Genomic DNA, 20,146 nt, shown 5'->3' on the forward strand with positions numbered 1-20,146 from the left:
CTCATGAGTCTATCTCATATATTAGTTTCACCTTTTAAGTTGCATTACTGAAATAAATGAACTTTTGCACGACATTCTAATTTTTTGAGTTTCACCTGTATTATTATCTAGATATAGAAACCTAAATTCTATCCAACAGTATCTAAGCAGTTAAAGAGCAACTGTTGGGAAAATGTACCCAAAGAGATCATAAAATCATTTTTATTATTATTATTATTATTATTATTATTATTATTATTATTATTATTATTATTATTATTATTATTATTATTATTATTATTATTATTATTATTATTATTATTATTATTATTAAAAGCAAAACTGAAATTATTTAAGCCTAGTGCAGCTCATTCAGCAGATTCCTTCTAAGATATATTGTTGGTCTATAGCCAGTACCTAGTATTTACCTTTTTTTAAGGTATAAAAATAAGGACACTTCCCAGTTAATACAAGGTCATGTGTGACTGTTGAAACAAAGCTGTTCTATATTTATTCTACAAAATTATTAACTTCCTCATTAGTTGTTAAAGAGGCAGGATCAGAATTTCTTTTGTAGATTAAAAAAAGATTAAAACACCATGTGGTGGCAACAATGCTGCCAACATGAGGAATTCTAAAAGTCCCTACAAAATCATAAGTAGCTTTATCATATATGTAACCTTATACTTTACTTGGAACCAGAAACTCAGAACTATAACATTTATCAGATGATTCTACAAACCAGGGATGGGCTTCAAAATTTTACAAAGGATTCTCTGCCCTGTTGCTGAGTAGGCGTGGCTATGGTGGGCATGGCCTAGTTGGCCTCCTGCACCACAGGGTGTATGTGTGTGTGTGTGTCTTTGCCTCCCTAGGCCCAGGAGGCTTTTCTCAAGCCTCCCGGAGGGAGAAAACAGCCTCCCCAGGCTCCGGGGGCCCTCTGGAGACCAGAAACGGGCCTGTTTACGGCCTTCCTGAACTTCCGGTAGGCCTGTTTTTCGCCTTCCCTCAGCCTCTGCTTTTACCCTGCACTTACCTGCATCCAAAATGGGCTGCACAGGGACTCCTGGGAGCAGCAGGGTGAGGTGGGTGGGGCCAGTCCGGAGTGGGATTTGGGGTTCTCTGAACTGCCCATAATCTTAGCTAGAGGTTCTCCCGAACTCCTGCGAACCCCCAGCAGCCCACCCCTGCTCAAAATCCTGATTGAAGACTTCCAATAAATGACAGTATCATCTCTACAGGTGATTGGAGGCATAGCTGAACTATTGTCAAAACATTTATTTTAATATTCTCCCACATATATCTTTCTGTAATTTAAACTCACTAGATCTAATTCTAGCTTCCTGAAGGGGAAAAAAAGTCATTGCCATTCTTTTGTGTGGCAGTCCTTGAGGATTTTTGTTGGACTCCAATAACAGAAATAAGTGTATGATTAAATGTTTTTACATTCTTAAAATCCTGTCACTGTAATATTCAGCTAAAAGATCTCACATATCTGTGCTGGGAAATGATTCTTGCTGAGTTCTCAGACACCGCTTCCCGCACTATTAACACCTGCCTGCCATACAGTTAGACCCTTCTTAAACATGCATTTAAGCTGTGCAACTTCTAATTACAGCGGCTCTAGAAATAAATGGCTTGTATTTCATAAGCATAATTTGACAGAATTATATTGCAGCTACATGAGTGATGCAAAAATGTCATCTTAAAATTTGCCACCCTATCTGTCAGCAAAGGATCTGGAGAAGCATTTCATTCAGTACTTCCAGTGAAATGAAACATTCTCCAATGGGGTGGTTCTCACTATTGATTTTTCTTCCTTTTGCCCTCTTTTTTTAAAAAGTTATTCTTGTAGCAACCCTAAGCCCCTAACAACTGCTTTGTACCCTGAGCAATGCCCTTGCTCCAGAGCATAGACGGTATTCAGCCAGTTCTTACCAGTTCAGGCAAACTGGTAGTGGCGGCGGCTGGACTCTCTCTGGCGACCTTTTCCGCATACATGAGTTCAGTCACATTTGCAAACTGGTAGTGAAAGTAAGTGAATCCCACCACTGCTCCAGACCCCCTTCAGGGTACTTATGGGGAAAATATAAGTTCCCACAAAATAGGAAAATGAAAACATCAATTGCCACAAAATGTTCAGGATAGAATGTAAAAAAAAGAAGAGTTACAGAAGTACTTTCAGAACTATAACTGGGAAATGTGGATTTAGTTCTAGCTGTTCCTTCCCATTACTTCCAGCAAGATTCTTTCTACCATATCAGAAGTGTCTTAGCCATTCTGGTATTATTCAGCAATCACAGCGGGAGATGAAAAATGCCTTCCCAAGAGAAGCTAGAATGTTAAAACCAGAGAGAACCTGACTGCTCTTCATTTTCCAAGCTATGGTGTGCTTCTTACAAGAGAAAACATTTAACTCACTAATCCCAAACAGTTAAAATTTAATGCAAAGTGCCATATGTCTACAGCGGTATCAGTAAAAGCCATTATACCTGCAATCTTCTGACTCACAGACAGATGAAAGCCTGGTAAATTTTTCAGAGCCTTCTTAAATGCCCATAATGATAAAATGCATATGAGAAACCAGTGAAAAAAGATAACAGACTGTATTCTGATAGTCAGGATGTTGGTTTTTTTTTTCAGAATGATCAGGAGAGAGAAAATTATTTAGAAAGAGGACCTAAAATATAAATAGATTTCCTTCTAGCGAATCAATCAGCTATTGGAAGCACCTGTTTATTTCACTGCAATGTGAATCTGTAGTTTTTTCAGACAAAAAGCATATTTTTTTCACATATATATTCCTATCCTGAACTCAGATTTGTTAAACTTTAAATGGCTGCATTGTGGGCCTTCAGATTAAGAACACAAAACAGGAAAATATGAACAAAACAGGGCAAGAGACACTGAATATTTTCCATTTTTGTGTAATATCTAGGTTCAATTGCTATGTGATTTATATGAAAAAAAAATTGAAGATTGTTTGAAATCTTTGATTAATTTAAAATACAATAGCCAAGTTGCCAATTGTGACTTTTTAAATTGAATGCATTTTGTCAGTTTAAAAATTATTCCCAGATGAGCAGTTTACTTCAAAATGAATTTTAAATAGTTTGTTTTGACCTAAGGAATCATTACTGTCAAACAGACCTATGCAGCTGCTGACAGCTTATTCAAATTATTTACCTCTGATGCACAATTTTTTGTGCACCTTGGGTAAATACAATTCCATTAAGATATATGAACTCCTCATCTTCTTAAGTAGGGACCCTATTCAGAAATTCTTTATAGAGTCCTAACAGTGTTGTGCCAAAACTGTTCAACATGCTCAAGAAAAAAATAAAAGAGGTAAAAATATAGAAAGGAAATGTTGCATATTTTATTAAAAGCCAGTCACAATGCTGGAATTAGTTAACACTTGAATATATGCCATAGGAACATAAACAGAGGTTAAGATGAACTACACATTTTACTACCAGTATAAAGAATATAAATATCCACAATTTTACAATTATAGTCTAGATTTGCAGCTTGCAGCTGTGAAGTTCTGGAAGACTTCCTGGGTAGTTTTGACATATTTCAATCATATCAGACAGTTAAAAGTTTCTAAGGCTGAAACAATTTAAAAGGAGTTTATGATATCACCCTGGAACTTCTCTGTGTTTTTGTGTATTTGCCCCTTTTATTCATTATTGATTCCTGACAACTGCCTAAACTAGCCTCTGCAGTTTTCTTGGCAAGATTTTCGGAAGTGGCTTGCCATTGCCCTTCCATTGAAAGAATATGATTGGCTCAAGGTCACTCAGCTGGCTAAATGCCTAAAACACAACTAGAATTCAGATTCTCCAAGTTTCTAGCCAAGTTCCTTAACCAGTAAATCAAACTGGCTCTCTTGAACAAAATAGCTCAGTGCTCTTATTGTCATGTTAGGGTATTATGCAGATTTGGTTCAGCATCCTTGATCAAAACCTCCATATATCAGACAGAATCTTCATAATTCTTGAATCAAAGCTTCATTGTTCCTTATTTATTATTATAAAAGGTTGTCAAACATGCAGCAATGTAATGTTCCCCGTGCTACAATACATAGCACACAATATGTGTGGACAGTATGGTCTTTATGAATTTTTATCTTCCTGGTAAACACAATTATCTTAAAGAAACACCTCTCTTTAACTATGTTGTTAAGAAACAAAATGTGCTTGAATGTCAAAAGTCATAATCAGGTTTTGGATCTGTTACAATTGTGTTTGTTTCAGTTTAAACGTAATAGATCCATAAAGTTAGCATGCAACCATAATAATGTTGATAATTATATATTTCCTAGAATACAACCAAGTCTGAAGACATCTATCTAAAAGTAGAATGAATTCTTAGGCAATTCTTGCTTTCAGTTATTGTAATAGCAGCACGAATGTGCTAATGAATTTGTGGATACAACAATGTATTTTTTATAATAGTAATGTGGGGGCGATCACTTCTTCATAACTTTCATTTACAAAACAGAAGGCATTGTTACAAATTATGAAGTGCTAAATTGAGTATGATTGCAACCTGCCATCAAGGATTCTCAAGAAATCTCAATATTTTGTTCTCAAACTGTTGTAAAGAAATTAAATACTCAGAAAATTACTAAAACAAATCCATCTCTGTAATAGCTGCTGTATTGTTATTTTCTGTACTTAGCGTTTATTTATTGCTTGCTTTATTTTTTTATTAATGAATTTCATATGCCACCCAATTCCAAAAAGACTCTAAGCAACTAACGAATAATGCAAAAATAAAATAACAAGAAAAAGGAACAGCATTCCAAAATCAAGAACAATAAATATTTGGCTTAACACACAAACAGTAGACATAAGGAAGGGACTCACCATGTTATCAATCCTGAAAGGCTTTCTAAAACAGCCAAGTTTAGGTCTTAACCAATGGTGTGTTCCTAACGGTTCAGATGAACTGGTAGTAGCTTGGCGGCCTTGGTCTCTGGAACCAGCAGCCCCAAAACTAATTGCTGTTTTTTGCTTCTGCGCATGCACAAAGCAATTTTCATTGTACTGTGCATGCACACGCACAGGGGGCACATCCCTGAGCAAACAGGCAGTAGCAGCTGCCAGAACCCACCACTGGTCTTAACTTTCCTGAATAATCATACAGCTGCTATTGAACTGGACACAGATAAAACATTGTCTCGATCATTATCATAGGATGAAATTTGAAAGGTACCCTCTTCCTAGAGTATTTTTATCCTATCTTGCCTCCAGATGTTCAAGACGGTACAGATAGCACTCCCTCTTCCAATATTTTTCTCCCAAACAACTATTTTCTGAAGTTGGGTGGAGACAAACAGTGGTCCAGTGAGCTTTTATGGCTGAAGATTTTAGTCCATGCTGATTTTGTTTATCTTACTTGGATAACAGTGCAATCTGCCTTCCTTTAGATGGCTTTGAAACTTATCAATGTACGTATTAAATAGTCAAGTTCCATATGTTTCCTTTGGAAGAGTAAGATATTGGCAAAGGCATACAAAAGTTTAAATTTATAACCATGACATATGAATGTCATGTTTTATGGTTTCTGGAATGAACTGCACTTAAGTGTTTCAAAATTTCTTTGGCAGGAAACCTCCCACTCACCGATCCATCCTGTATTTAGAAACTGCCTCATTGACTTGATCATTGTCATGAACTTTTGCACCCTTCAATATCAGGATACAGGATTACTTTTAAAAATCAATGGTCTTTATTCATCTTCACTGGAAGTTACACATAGTTCTTGGCAGTACATTTGGTCTGCTTGCAAAATATGTTCATTTTCCTCACCTCGCAATTCAATACAGGTGTTTCTGGATCAAACAGAACCAAATTGAGTTCTCTGATAACAGTAAGTTAAAATGATGGCTATTTGGGTGGTATCTGTCAAAAGAATGTTTTCGTATCAGAACTCCACATAGCAGACTTAATTTTTAAAAAGCTTTTTTAGTTACATCAGCCCAGAGAGTATCTGACAGGTAGCTTTTCAGATCAGTAGACCCGAAACAGCTCGTGCTATAGACATGTAAGGATTGGTTGTTCGTTAATGAAAATGCAAGTTTGTCCCCACCGAAATAGCGAAATGATGAAGACATTAGAGAAACGTACTGCAGCAAATTTAGAAATGCAGTGTAAACAAAAACAAAAGAAGTTATTAAAAGAAGTTAGCAGTCCTACAATTTATTTGTGTATTTATTCATTCAATTTCTATAGCTGCCCATCTCAACCAATGAGTCTGGATGGCTTACAGTTCAAAATATATATGCTACAATTAAAACAAAGAAAGAAAGAAAAGATTTTTAAACAATAACACCTAGAATTAACTTACCGGGGAGATGGACAGCATATAAATTAAATAAATATGTAATAAAACACATCCAAAATAAATATAGCAGCCCAGATACTTGGCCAGTTAACATTAAAGGCAGGAAACAGGGCCTTTAATGCATTCAGTGCCCAGGCTCAAAACACAGCCAAGTTTTAAAACCTTATGAAAGGCCAATAGGCGTTGGAGTCATTCTAATTTCTGAAGGGAAGATATTCCACAGAGCAGGCACTACTGTAGAAAATGTCCCTCTATTACTCCCCACCAGTCGACATTCTTTGGCTGACTAGATCTGCAGCATGCCCAGTCTGCTAAATAGAATTAGACAAGTAGAGACTCTTAGAAAGAGCCAATTCGTCAGCTAAACTAGCACCAGGAATTGCACACAGAAACATATAGATTAGTAATGAAGCTTATGCAGTACAGGTAGTCCTTAACTCACAACAGTTCATTTAGTTAAAATGGCACTGAAAAAAGTGACTTATGACAGTTTTTTTCCATTTACGACCGTTGCAGTGGTCACATGATCAAAATTCAGATTCTTGGCAACTTGACAGTTGCAGCTTTTATAACCTTCTGACAAACAAAGTCAATGGGGAAGCCAGATTCACTTAACCACCATGTTATTAACTTAACAAATGCCAGGATTCATTTAACAACAGTGGCAAGAAAAGTCAGGGCAAACTCACTTAACAAATGTTTCACTTAGCAACATAAATTTTGGGCTCAATTGTGATCGTAACTCAAAGTCTACCTGCAATAATATTACATGTTCCTTGCATCTGGCACCATTTATTACCAATTCAGCCACATTCCGCCCCAGTTGAGGTTTCCCAATGCTCTTTAGGAACAGCTCCTATGTAGTGCGCATTGCAGTAGTCTAAACAAGAGGTGCATTAATACTTTGAAGAAAAGGTTTAAACAATTATTTAATATGAGTCCTGTGGTATCCTACTTTGAAAAGCATAGAAAGATTTGAAGATATTATATTTTGTTTGAAGCCTCAGAAGAATAACTGAAGAACTCTGCAAAATTCAACTGAAATGGGTCTAAAAGCTAGCAAAGAATATATGGTCTTTCCTGGTCAAATAACTCCTTCTTAGTGATTACAGTGACCATCATGTCTTAAGAGGTAATATTCTTGTTTGATCTTTAGTCCCGACACAGCTTCATCACTTTTTAGCTGTTTCACAGAATTGCTAATTTTGATGCATCTTTTAGAGCATGCCGTGAATATTTGGGGAGGACATAAGCAAATGATCCCAGTTTGTAAGATGGTTTAGGGGAAGAGGGATCAATTTTTCTCAGCTTCTGGTTCCTTTCTTTGGAAACTTTGCCTTCAGTTTTGCATTTGGGAATACGGTAGTTTAGAATTGCTGCTGTCTTTTAAATAATGACTATTTGCTTTGTTAGACACTTATTAAAGCCCTAATTTTGAATGGGCTGCCCCCTTTAAAATTGCTAAAAGGTAGGAAGATTATGGTTTACTGTGCTCAAGGAGGAAAAAAGTAGGAAAAAAATAAAAATGAAAGTGGACAATGCCAGGGTGTACAAGAAGGAAAAAAGCTGCAATGAGAGGCAGATATATAATGAAATGGCTACTCTCCATCCCAGTTCTGAAGGTCATCTGCATTTATCCGAATTCAGCATTTTCTAAAGCAAGTTCTGTTGCTTTCAAAGGAATCATATGTTACTCCAAATATTTCACAGTATTTCAGTACTCTCTGGCAGTACAGAATGCAGCATGCAACACAAAATTGCTATGAGTTTTTCCTTGTTGAAGACTTCTTCCATATCAAGTATGTGTAGGGTTAAACTCTTAGCCTGTCATAAATTTGTTGTGTGATTTCTTGCAAGCTGCCAAGAGCCCAGCAGGAGCCAAATCATCATAATCATCTATTTAAACTGAACACAGTATTTTTTTTTCCAGTAGGGATTCAACCTCAGTGTAAATTCAGAAACCACACATGGCACTGAAAATTCCTACAGCACATTCCATAGATCACAGTTGGGGACACAATTGTTAAATGTCTACAGTGTCCTGCAGTCAAGAGTAAATCGGTGAACCCTTATCTATGTATCCAAGGTAGTGTATGGCATAGATACACAAGTTTTTTTTCAGGAGAATATCCACACATGGTTTTTGTGTGACATGTTGAGGACCATATTCCCCAATATGTGGGGAGGGCAGGAGAAATGAATGTGTGGAGGCCAAGACAAAAAATAGACTTTAATTTAATTAAGGAATTAAAATGTTATTTGCTAACCTGGAAGAGACTGTTTTCTTAATGGAATCTTGAGTGGTATTAGTTTTTTTTTCTTAGTTCAGTTAAGCTAATGCCAAACTTGTCATTATTTTTACTTGTAGACTGCCTAGAGTCACTTAGTGAGATAGGCAATGTATACATTTGACAAGTAAATAAAATGGCAGTTATACAAATGTTTAACACATCTGGTACATACCAGGTTGAAAACGACTGCCTTAGTCCACCTTATCTTAAGAAGTCTATTATAACTGGGTGAGTGGGTGGCTGGATAGGCAAAGTAAGTTAAAAAAACATTAAAAGTTTGGAAAATATTATGAAGATTATGAGCTATGACATATGCCAGAGTTCAAATTTGGCAATAACTTTGTGAAAGTGTATTGTTTATCTATTTGCCTTCTTTCTGCTTCCTCTTCCTGCTGCTTCAATAGGATGAGGAGTGAAACATCTTGTCCCAGGTAGATCACTTCTCCCTAAACTATCATCCTGTAACTTGTAAAATATGAGTGTTTATGAGATATTGATGGCTAGAAGGAAACACTAAAAAACTGAGTATCATAATTAGAAATCCACTGCATTTCAACAAATAAAGATTTCATAAAGATTTCATCAAAGGAAACACTAAGGAACTGTGTGTCATACAGTAATTAGAAATCCACTGCATTTGATCCAATAAAGATTTCATCAAAGTCACTGAGCGATGAGTGGCTGTGAATTCTGAAGTCATCAGGGCCAAACTGATTTATACATGTACAAAGCTGAACAAATGAAGGGCAAAAATAATATGTCAAATATTTTGAACAAGACACCTCCTTTTTTATCTTTTGGCTGATTGATGAGAATTTAAAATTGTGGCACTCTGTACTTTAAGTCCAATCCATCTACATTTAGTGAAAGTATTTCCTTATTTGGAGAACTAAAATTACATCATATAGAATATTTTAAAAAAAACCTGCAGGAAAACAAAGTCTGGATAAATCAACAAACTCTTCCCCCCAATCCACCCCACCCCTTTTGCCAGGGCTGTTGGCTGGAATTCTAAACACCTCATTTATTTTAAATTTATAGAAATATTCTAGGTAGAATGCAGGTCTTAGCTTTTGACATTTATATATTCCCTCTCTAGAGATATTAGCGTATATGTAGAATAGTTTTGTTAAATGGTTGTAGGGACATAGCAATTAAGGTCAATTTATCTAAAACAGTGGTGCAATATAACTAACAGTACCTGCATACAGTGAGGAAAATTCCAAAAAGTTGCTCCAAAATGCTTACCGTAGGTTTTAAGAAGACTATTATCTACTCTATCCTTTATTGCTATTTTTCAAACGGCAATTTATTCCAGTGTAAAGACTGTTATTGTGCAGCATGACATTCCTACAATGAAAAGGCACTAAAATTTCAATAGATGGCAGAAGTAATTTGTCAAATAATAACAATAACAATCCAGACTATTTCAGTCAAACATGTGTTTTACAATATATCGAACAGCAGCTTACTTTAAAAGCAAGAGAGAAAAAGAAAAGCAAGAAATTTTCACTTAGCATGCTGGCATCAAGCCAAAGACAGTCCAAGCGTTACCCCTGAGAATCACTGGACTGATGCAAAGAATTTGCAGGATGTTTTCATTCCTCTATTTGCATTAAACTTTGTGTTTCAGCTATTCTATACAATTTTGATTTAGAGATGCACATAAAAGAAATATCCTTGCATGCTATAGAAAGAAAAGTACTTTTGACATATAGAATAAGTATCTATAAAAATAATTACATATTATAATTAACATTATCCTTCAGGGTAAGTGTAATGTCAGAAGGCCAATAAATTATATAAACAAAAGTAATATATATTCTTGGAATGATATATCAATTATTACTTCTATATCCAACCTTTAGCTGTAGTACCTCAAAGTGTTTCTGTCTAGGTATGTATGTACAGATTCATTAAATAGTACAACAAAAGATAAGTATAAAATTAGTACAAAGCAATATCCAACATAGATATTGAACACCAATATACTTCACTGGTGCCTTGATGATCTAGAAGAGTAGGTACTAAAAAAGGAACATGATTTTGTTTTCAATCATTACCTACTAGAGATGGTAGAAGTTAAGGTTCATGTGGAAATGTTTTGTTTTTTTACTGCCAGCAATTGGAATAGTTTGAAAATAGCACTTTTAAAAAATACATTTTCTAGTTCGCAAGCTTTTTTTCTATTTTTCTTCTTTCTGAAGAAAACAATGGCATTTGATTGCTGCCTTTGTTGAATAATTGTGCCTAGAAAATCTTTGCTTATATTCTTCAAATCACCGAGATTCACCTGAAGATCCCACTCTGTCCAGCATTGATGTAGTAAAAATTAATACCAATGGAACCAACTATGTTAAAGATGTTTAGATTGTAAGATCCTGTGATTTTTGTTTACAAAAACTGAGATAAGGAGATAAATGATTAATACAGGGTACAAGACTCTGATTATGCAGAGTTTATTTTTCGGTGGGCCAACTTTCAACATCAATACAAAGACCAGTTCCATGTGACTAAACTTGGCTATTGTGCACTGCCAAGAGTCCCTTTAGAACTAGGTGGCCTTAGAAATGAAATGAAATAAACACTGAACATCCATTCTGTATCCTGTATAATCAATGTGGATTAACAATGTCTCATTCCTCACAGCGTCTAGTAAAATAAAAACAAGTAAAAGGACATCTGATTGATCCTGATGGCCAGAATGCTGGTTCTGTTTTAAAGGAAAAAAGTTTCCCAAACCAAAACAAACTAATGTGTTTCTTTCCAGAATGCAACTAGTATTCTGCAATTTCAGTCCTTCTGCCTTTGTAAGCTTACCCAAAATGTATCCATAATTCACAGTGAGGGTGTTTTTGTGTGTGTAGGATAAAATGTGTTTGTCCTGGACTCTTCAGAGTAGATTGATAAGCGAAGTTTCCTGATAAGCAAATTAGCTGGTGCTCTGTCTTGAAATAATATCCAGAAAAGATGCAAAAGTTTAGGCATCTAGCTATGCGGTTGACTGTAAGCAAGCTGTGAAGTCACTATTTCAGCTATTACAATTAGAAATGTAAAAAGAAGTTGCATCTCTCCTCCTATTTTAAAATATCCAGAGTGGTCTCAGTTTCAGCTGTTTTAGCTAAAGCTATACAAAATATCCTTGCACTTTCTGTTCTACAGTTTGATAATTAATTCACTGAGAGCTAGCCAGCCCATAAATATTATACAGAAGTGAAAGGTTTTTGATCCCCCCCTCAACCCCGTTGGATTGAATAAAATGCATTTCCTTTATTTTAAACACAAATGGACTCACAATAGATTTAGGGTTATTCCAAAAAAAATAAGCATCAAAAACTATTGAAGTAGATGTAAAACAATACTAACTTTCACCTTTTTAAATATGAAAAAACTGCAAGTATCTTTCAGTATTTAACTGTTGGCATAGATATCTGAAAATCTAGATGATGACCTGATCTGTGGAAGAAGAATTGGTCTGGAAACAAGTTTGGTATCTTCTAACACTATGATTAAACAAATAACTTGGTATTTCAGGATTAAATAGATATATCAATAACCCAACCAATCAATTAACCTACAATTTCAAGATGTCTTTTAATGAAACAAAAAGCACTCTGAATGTGATCTGAGTTCAAACTTGATATTCATTACTTTGCATTTTAAAACACAAAATTTCTTTCATATTTTGTTGGACCAAAATGAGGCTTCTGCCCTGAAGGAAAAGAGATAAAAAACAGCTTCATGTTTTTTTCATTTTTCATATCATGACAAATATTTGGTAAATACTTTATCAAGGTAGCATGTAATTGTTTGTGATTTGCGTTGGTTTAAATACATAATGGTCAAGAAACTTCAATGTTGAATGGTACAGCAAACATAGGCAACATTTTCAAGGCGTCTATGATGTGCTGTAGGAGCTATCTGCTAAGTTTGCATGATCCTTCCCTCACAAGGCCACCTATGATTTCCCATTTGCTTCTGTTTATGAGACTGACACGTTCCACCAGCTGCATTTGAGAGTCATGTTTGGCATCATTAACCCATTTCTATCCTGATAAGGTCCTGGATTTTGTTTCCATTCTGGGCATTGACCTTTTACATCTGTGGATCTTGTACTGGCTTTCCAGAAAGTTTACAGCAGCTACCTTCAGATAGATATGTACTGTATGTATGCATTGATTCAAATGGCACAAAAATATTGAAAGAAAAAAAAAGAATCTGGGAAATAAAGCTTGACACATGTATAAGCTATGTACGAGGAAAGCTTGATTTGGGGTCTGGTCTTAAGCAGTTTAGTCTGGGGCTTTTATACATTTTATACTTTGGCCCTTCATCACTGTTTAGCTGCCTACCACACTTTAAAGTAGCTACAATTTTAAATCAAGCTTGCAGTAATTCAATGAAGTATGCCTGCACCAAAAAAAACCAGAAGACATTATATGTTTTTAGTGGTGGAAGAGAAAAGTGATGTACATTTTCATACAAACTAATACAAATTAATTTTTGTTTTATTGATATGGTAAGAAATTATTTTTTAAAAGTCTGTATCTCAGAATTTCTCAGTGCAATTGTCTCATCAAAAAATGTGTTATCTATATAAATGCATGTATCAGGGAAAGGAACATGCAAAATAACAAAATTTCTTGCAAAAAGTCTTATCAAAGTAGATTACAGGGATTTTTCAATGCTTAAAATGAAATTGTAAAAGGTGAAAGGAATTTTTAAAAAAGGAACAAAAAATATAATCAAATGGGTTTTCCACCTGTCCACCCTTTATGCCACCATTATATTACCAATTCTAATTGTCCCAACATTCATACAAAGAACGGAAGCATATAGAATAAACACTTGACTTTATTCAGCCAGCCTTAATAGGATTTCAAGAAAATATTTGATGCTCTTCTTAAACATGGAAAAATTCTAACCAATTGAGTAACACAATATAAATTGTATGCCTGTTAAAAATATAGCTGCAGTATGTTCCATGGGATTCAGTTCAAGGTAACTTCTCTCTAAACTGGGCACTTTGTCCTTAACTTTGGAAAGTTAGTTTAGTATTTAAATGAGTAAATTGATTCTGGTGGTATTAATACTCAATCTATGCTTAACTGAGCAAAATCAGAGAATAAATAGATTACATAACCAACAGTATAAAACAATCAGAAATAAAATATTCTGTAGTTTCTGATACCATATGAACAAAAGTTTATCAGGAACTGACTGTGTAATTATCAAACCTGTTTAAATATTACTTTCAAGCGTTTCTGGGAAACTTTTAATTTCCGCGATAGTTATTAGTCTAAAAACTTTCACAAGCAAATACAATATTAATTTATCAGTTGATTAGCTATTGATAATAATTATGAAGGACTAAAATCCCATATACAGTATATTATAAAATCTAAGGAAATATTTCAATGAGAGTTAAGCAAAAACTAATCTTGTATGAAGCATGAACAAAATATGGTGATAGATATTCAGAAATATTGGGAGTACAGAATTCAGGTTTGCATCAATAGTTTTGATCATTGGAAGACTGGAATCTAAAGTGTATTGTGATCATAAAATTGTATTTGAATTGAAAAGAAATGGTTCAGCAGTCTCAGAAAAAACAGTGCAACAAAAGTTTTCAGGATTATATGCTTCAATCCCTATGGATTAATCCCCTGTAATCATTCGGTCTTTTCTGAATAATGTTTTAAGTCAAAATCTATGTGGAGAATAAAGTAGATTTCTTCTAAAATTCTGCTTATCCCAATTTATATGCAGAGGAAAAGTATCCCATTAAACTAAATTAATGAGGTAATTTTAAACTAAGAAAGTAATGCAGGTCTGATCCCACTGAAAGCAAAAAAAAAGAGGCTTTTAAGAAGCAATTTGGAAAGCAGGCAATTATTCTTTATAATATTTTAAATTAAGGATATTTTCAAATTGCTTGAGAAAAACACCTTCAAATAATGCTAACAAAGAATTTTGTTTTAAAGATTTCACTAGTGCTGACTTTGGATTCGTTCAAAGAACTATGTCAGGAGAAGGAATCAAAGAGAAATAAAGCCAGTTAATTGTGTAAATCACCAGCCAAAGACCAAAGAACAGGAAGATCACAACAACTTGGGCCACTGACTGAAAATAATAAAGTGCATTGTACTAACTAAGCATTTTACGGGTTGACTGAACTTGAAAAAATTCTGGCAAGACTGGATTATTTCCCTTCAGGGTGCTAGTCTTTCCTAGGAAGCCAAAAGGATTTGTTTTGTTTTTAATTTATGTTAAAAATGAATCAGGTTATAAGCATTAGTTCTTTATTTTAAAAAAATGAAAAATGAATATACAACTTATTTGCTGCTTTAATAAATAATAGCATCAGTCTGAAGTAACTCTATTTGGAATAGCCACCATGAGTTCTTATATTTCCCCCTCTCTCTTTCTCACTTAAACATAGGGGAAAGGAGGGGGGCAATTATTAATGCTGGGCATTTTTAAGCTTTTCTCATGTGAAGTAAAGGAAATGTGTCAAAGAATAAACTCTTAAACAGACGTACTTAAAAAGAATATGGTCTTCTGACACATTTAATGCCACTATATTATTCAGCAGTAAACCCAAAACATCATTTGCTAAATGTATTCAATATTCAATTCACATTAATTATCTCAGTCATGAAATATGGGTCTGGATGTAGGCAAGAGACAAATTAGTACTGGAAAGCTGGATTTAATAATGCTTTAAAAGGGAACATCTGTTAATAGCAATGCATTCCCTTGATCACCCGCTTGTATTCACAGCACAGGAAAATTTGTTTTAAAGCTATTACCTAAGATCATGCTTCTCCTGTATTCAGATGCTGATTATTGTACATCTTTACTAAGTAATTTTCCATGGATATGTTCCTATATGGAAATGATATGTAAAATCATTTAATCAGCTGAACCTTTGGAACAAAAAAGATTGCCAGATAGCTCAAACTGTATATTGTATTTTTTGACTGTAACAAGACAACCTGTCCTTATAGAACATTGTCCCCAGTGGCTGATTTTCTTCACATACCAACCGGATCCAAGTTAGCTTGTATTAATCTATTTTTAATTGACAATACAGTGGATGCTCTGACAATATACTTGAAAATAACAAGCAGAGGAATCACCCTTAGGTTAAGACCGCAAGCAGTTCAACTTTCTCTCTTTCAATCTACTGCATAGAAGAAAAAGTGAAGAGAACATGCATTGATTCTGTATACTTCTCACAGATAGAGGTCACTAATGGACTGAATTTGAATCACTGTGGCAGAAACCACAAAGTTATATGAAGGTAACCCAATGGAAAAAATAAATTCATTTTCACATTAAGAGCAGGGAGTACACATTGTTAACTAAGAAACTGCCCATTTTAAAACCAAAAATTTATTTTTAGAGGAACAATTTCCTTTATTTGGAAGGTGCAGCAGAAGAAAACTCCACTATTGTTCTTGAATGTTGGCTTCTTTCTTTCCTACATTCCTATTTACCTATGCTTTCTGACAATTGTAAATATATCTGTGTTTCTGGCTCTTGCCTGAAATTGTAGTCTATGGCATGCATTTTCATCGTGAGTACAGATGGAAGTTGTCTGCTGCAGATAAGACTATTTCTGTATCAAACACTTCTGCCGACCAGGATATGATCATGGGTTACAGAAAGAGTTCAGATTAAAATTGCAGAGTGAAAGCCAAAAGTAGATAAAAATAACATTTCAACAATCATTCTGCCTCTCCCACTTGTGTACATTGCAACAAATTATTTAAGCACTGGGTTTCCATAAACTGTCCACAGCATTTTGACTGGAGACCAGACTGGAAGCAAAATATTATATAAACTAAATAGACAGACAGATAGAAGTACACTGATCTTCTAGGATGTAGCTTCCTCTCTTTCATAACTACATTATTTTGAAAATCACACACACACACACATACACAGAGAGAGAGAGAGTGTGAGTGAGTGTGCTAGGCCTCATTAAGGTATCACAAGAAATTTGGGAAGTTGGTAGACTCAAAATAGGCTTTATGGCATTCCTTGAGCAGTACAGTAGTGGGAGAAATTAAATTTAAAAAACCTGATCACAAAAGGAATGTATGAACAGCTCAATAAGCAGGAAGAAAGAAGAGTTTTAGGAGCAAGAGATGGAGTCTTACAACATTTAGCCAAATGTACATTAAGATAATGACATCACATCTGAACATTTTAAAAAACAGTTACACTATTTTTGGATTTTTTTTAAAATTATAACAAGTAAGTTACAATTCTAAAATAAAGGCCACCACTTCTGAGGGATTGCCATTAAAGTTTTATTTCTTCTGAGCCAAAAATTATCTGCTACTGAATTGTCTTCTAAATTAGCACAACCCATCATATTCTTTTGCTGTAAATGTCAAGGATGTGTAGCTTGCATTAAAAAAAAACACCTTAGTACAGTCAGGTATGTTTGACAAAATACACATACATTTGACCAAGGACCTGTTTTTTCTCCAAAAGGATTCCCAAACAACTCTGCAGAAAGGGATTCCCAATACACATCTTTCAAGGAATAAATCTATGAATGAACTGAGGGGTCTTTCTTTTATCAAGGCATTTTTGAAGAATGTCAGGTTCTGTTGCCTGCAGAAGATTAACTTTCTGCTCTAAATTGGTTTGATTGGTTTGTAAGCACAGGGGAGCTAAAAGGCAGTAAATAAACTTCTAGAATATGAATGCATGCAAGAGGGGAAAAACCCAACAGATGTTTTTTTTTTTCCCCATACATTAAAATGCCCTCTTTCTAACCCAAACCAAAGCAAAATAACCATTTAAAAAGTGTATGTTGTAAGGGGTGGAGAGAATCAGCCACTACAGAAATCTAATCAGCACTTTCTATATGCAAGCAAAGGATTTTGCATGGATTTGTGCTTTGGAGTTCATTAGCTTATTGTGAGCCTTAAAACACATTTCCTCCATTAAAATTAATTAAAAGCTCCTGTTGACTGATTCTCTATTCCAAAGAAGAAAGTTGATAGCTTCTGCCTTAGTTTTCAGCTGGCATTTTATTTAATGTATGCTTTCACATTCTGCAGAGCTTTTTTTCCCAGCCTTTTCCTTCAAATGTCCCTTTTGCCTCTTAGCTTGATCAAAGTGATCAGCTCTGACCACTTACATGAAATTATTCTGCTGTGCGTTTGATAGACCTGAAATGCCATTTCTGCCTCCTCCTTCTCCAAGCCACCAAAGTCTGTCTTTATTAATGAGAATCTGAAGAATACCAAGGCAATTTACAAACCATTCCTGCATCCCTTTCATTGAAATCTCATAATACCCATCGGTTTTGATGCCTAGATCTCTTCTTAGGTTTAGAAACTACTCCATTTGTTCCTTCCTTACAACTTCTCCCCCTCCTCCCCCACCATTCTGGGAAATATTCCCAGTCATTCAAGATCTTGGAGCCTGCTATCACAAATTGTGGGGTGCTAAATAGCCCCAGGGGAAATTAAAAAAAAGGGAGAAATTAACAAGCATGCTTCTATCTACACCCACCTGGGTTCTCACACTCTGGTTAAGAAAAACAGGGAACTAGTCTAGCTTCGAATGGCCGCCAGTTCCAGTTGTCAGACAACTGGCTCTGCCTACGTGTAGGTCACTCTTTCACACACACAAAAACGTCTTTCTGATGAAAAGCAGCAGTAATCTGGTGCCACTTTGATCTCCAGCCATTCGTTTACTAGGGGGTGGGAAGATCTGTTGTAATAGTCTGGCAAAAAGAATCAACCTGCCAGAAGTGGGGAGAAATCGCTGAAACGAGAAGACAGAAGAGACGCTCAAACTCTACCTGGCAGGTCTGGGTTAAGAGTCCACCTCCGACTCCGATGCTTATATAATCCCCCGGGCGCTTGTGGTGGAGCAGCAGAGAGCAAACTTTGGCAGCAGCCGCGGGTTTCTCTCGGGCTACCTTGTGCCGGAGGGTCGACTGCAGCTTAGAAAAACAGGCGGGATCCCGACCTCGGCGCCCTAATCTCCTCCTCCTTTTCCTCCTCTTCTTGTTCTCCCCCGAGGGCTGGGGACGCTTGCCTCCGATGCCGCTGCGGCCAGCTCCGGCTCTGCGGAGCGCTTCCTTCCCTTTCCTTCGCCTCGCTCTCTTACGAGGCAGCGACCACATCCTCCCCCTTTCTCCTCCAACGCGAAGCCTGGGACTCCAGCATCCCCAAAGAATGCCCGGGCAGGCGCAAGCACGCGCGCGCACACGCCTCTTTTCCCACCTCCCGGTTGGTGAGGAGGGAAACGGGGGGAGAAAAGCAGCGGGGCGCGCGCGAAAGAGGCGTCGAATCTCCCTCCTCCACCACAACCCCCCAACCAAGTCCCAGGCAATAGGAAAAGGGACGCCGAGAGGAGGCGCGAGGCTGCCACGGAGCTTTTTTCTCCGGGTTTTCGGAGATCGGATCACCCACGTAAGCGGGACTCGGAGCAAATCACGAGCAGCAGCCCCGGGCACTTTGCAAAGCCGCGTGGAGCGGGAAGCGTGTGCCTGAGGACGTCGTCCCTCTCTTGCGCAAAAGTCCCGGAGCCTGCTCTGGGAGAGCGGCTCCTTCGCAGGTTGATCTTCGGCGTAATGAGGTCCCGGCTCCAACTCTTCCCAGCTAATGGAAGCTGCGCCCTCCCCCTTTTTCTCGCTTGATACCCCGGGGAGATGTTTACAGTAATGAATTCAGCTGATAGCCATCTCGCGCTCTCCGCCTCTCGCGCTCTCTGCGAGTCCCTCCCATATTTTTTTTCACTTTAAAGAATGCTTGGAAGGGAGGGCCGTAACCTGAAAGCTTTCCAAGAGGTTTAAGAGCATTTTTAAAAAAGAAGAAAAGCACCTATAGCCCACCCTTCGACCACCCCACCACCCCTTTCCTTCATTCCATTAGCGGCGTTTCTGGCCGGATTAGTTTCTCTCCGCCCATTTTATTCATTTTAATTTTGTTGGGGGCTCATCTTTCAGATAGAATACGGGAGATAGGATTGAGTAAGTAGCTCAGAGCTTTAACTTCTCGGCTTCTTTGCCCCTTATTTGCGGACGGCAGGGCCCCTATGGTAGGGGCTTTAATTGAACCAACAGATTCCTTGGCGAAAGAACGATGGAAAGAAAAGGCCTTCCACCTGCTCAGAAAATCTTGGCTGAAGGGAACCTAGAAGTTTCCTGGTGGTGTTATAACGTTTTAAAACGTCACCTCCCAAAATGCAAGTCACAACCAGTTAATTTTACCATAACTTTGAGACGCCAGGAAGAAATTGAAACTTCACTTCCTTAGACTATCCTTTAAAAGAAGGGATTTGCTGCCAATAGGTTAAACCACCTTAGAGTATTTACGGTAGAAAAATTGGGGGGAACAAGTCTCCACCAAAGGAGATCTCTACTCTAAGGAGCCTAGAGTTCTCTCCACTTATCTGAATTTTGTATTTAGCAAAATGTAATCATGGAATAGATTGCTAAGTTCTTAGAGGGACAGAAATCTCTTGTTATCTCTAGAAAAACCAAA

The 20,146-nt window shown here is 36.6% G+C and overlaps 1 protein-coding gene across 3 annotated transcripts in view; it reads right to left on the bottom strand.

Moving 5' to 3' along the window:
• FLRT2 (fibronectin leucine rich transmembrane protein 2) overlaps positions 1–20,146 on the bottom strand; it is an 80,619-nt gene that overhangs the window by 57,404 nt on the left and 3,069 nt on the right. Inside the window, exons 1-2 of one of the 3 annotated variants that reach the window (XM_081939029.1) lie at positions 18,782–19,326; positions 18,457–18,734 (exon numbers count right to left, since the gene is read on the bottom strand). The exons of 1 other annotated variant lie outside the window; for it this stretch is intronic. The gene's annotated coding sequence lies outside the window, so the exon portion shown is untranslated. Of the gene's footprint in view, positions 1–18,456; positions 19,327–20,146 lie in introns of those variants that run through there. One more of the 3 variants, XM_081939028.1, reaches the window with a different exon arrangement.

Source organism: Natrix helvetica, assembly GCF_964273705.1.
Source record: "Natrix helvetica genome assembly, chromosome: 1".
Taxonomy (NCBI): Eukaryota; Metazoa; Chordata; class Lepidosauria; order Squamata; family Natricidae; genus Natrix; species Natrix helvetica.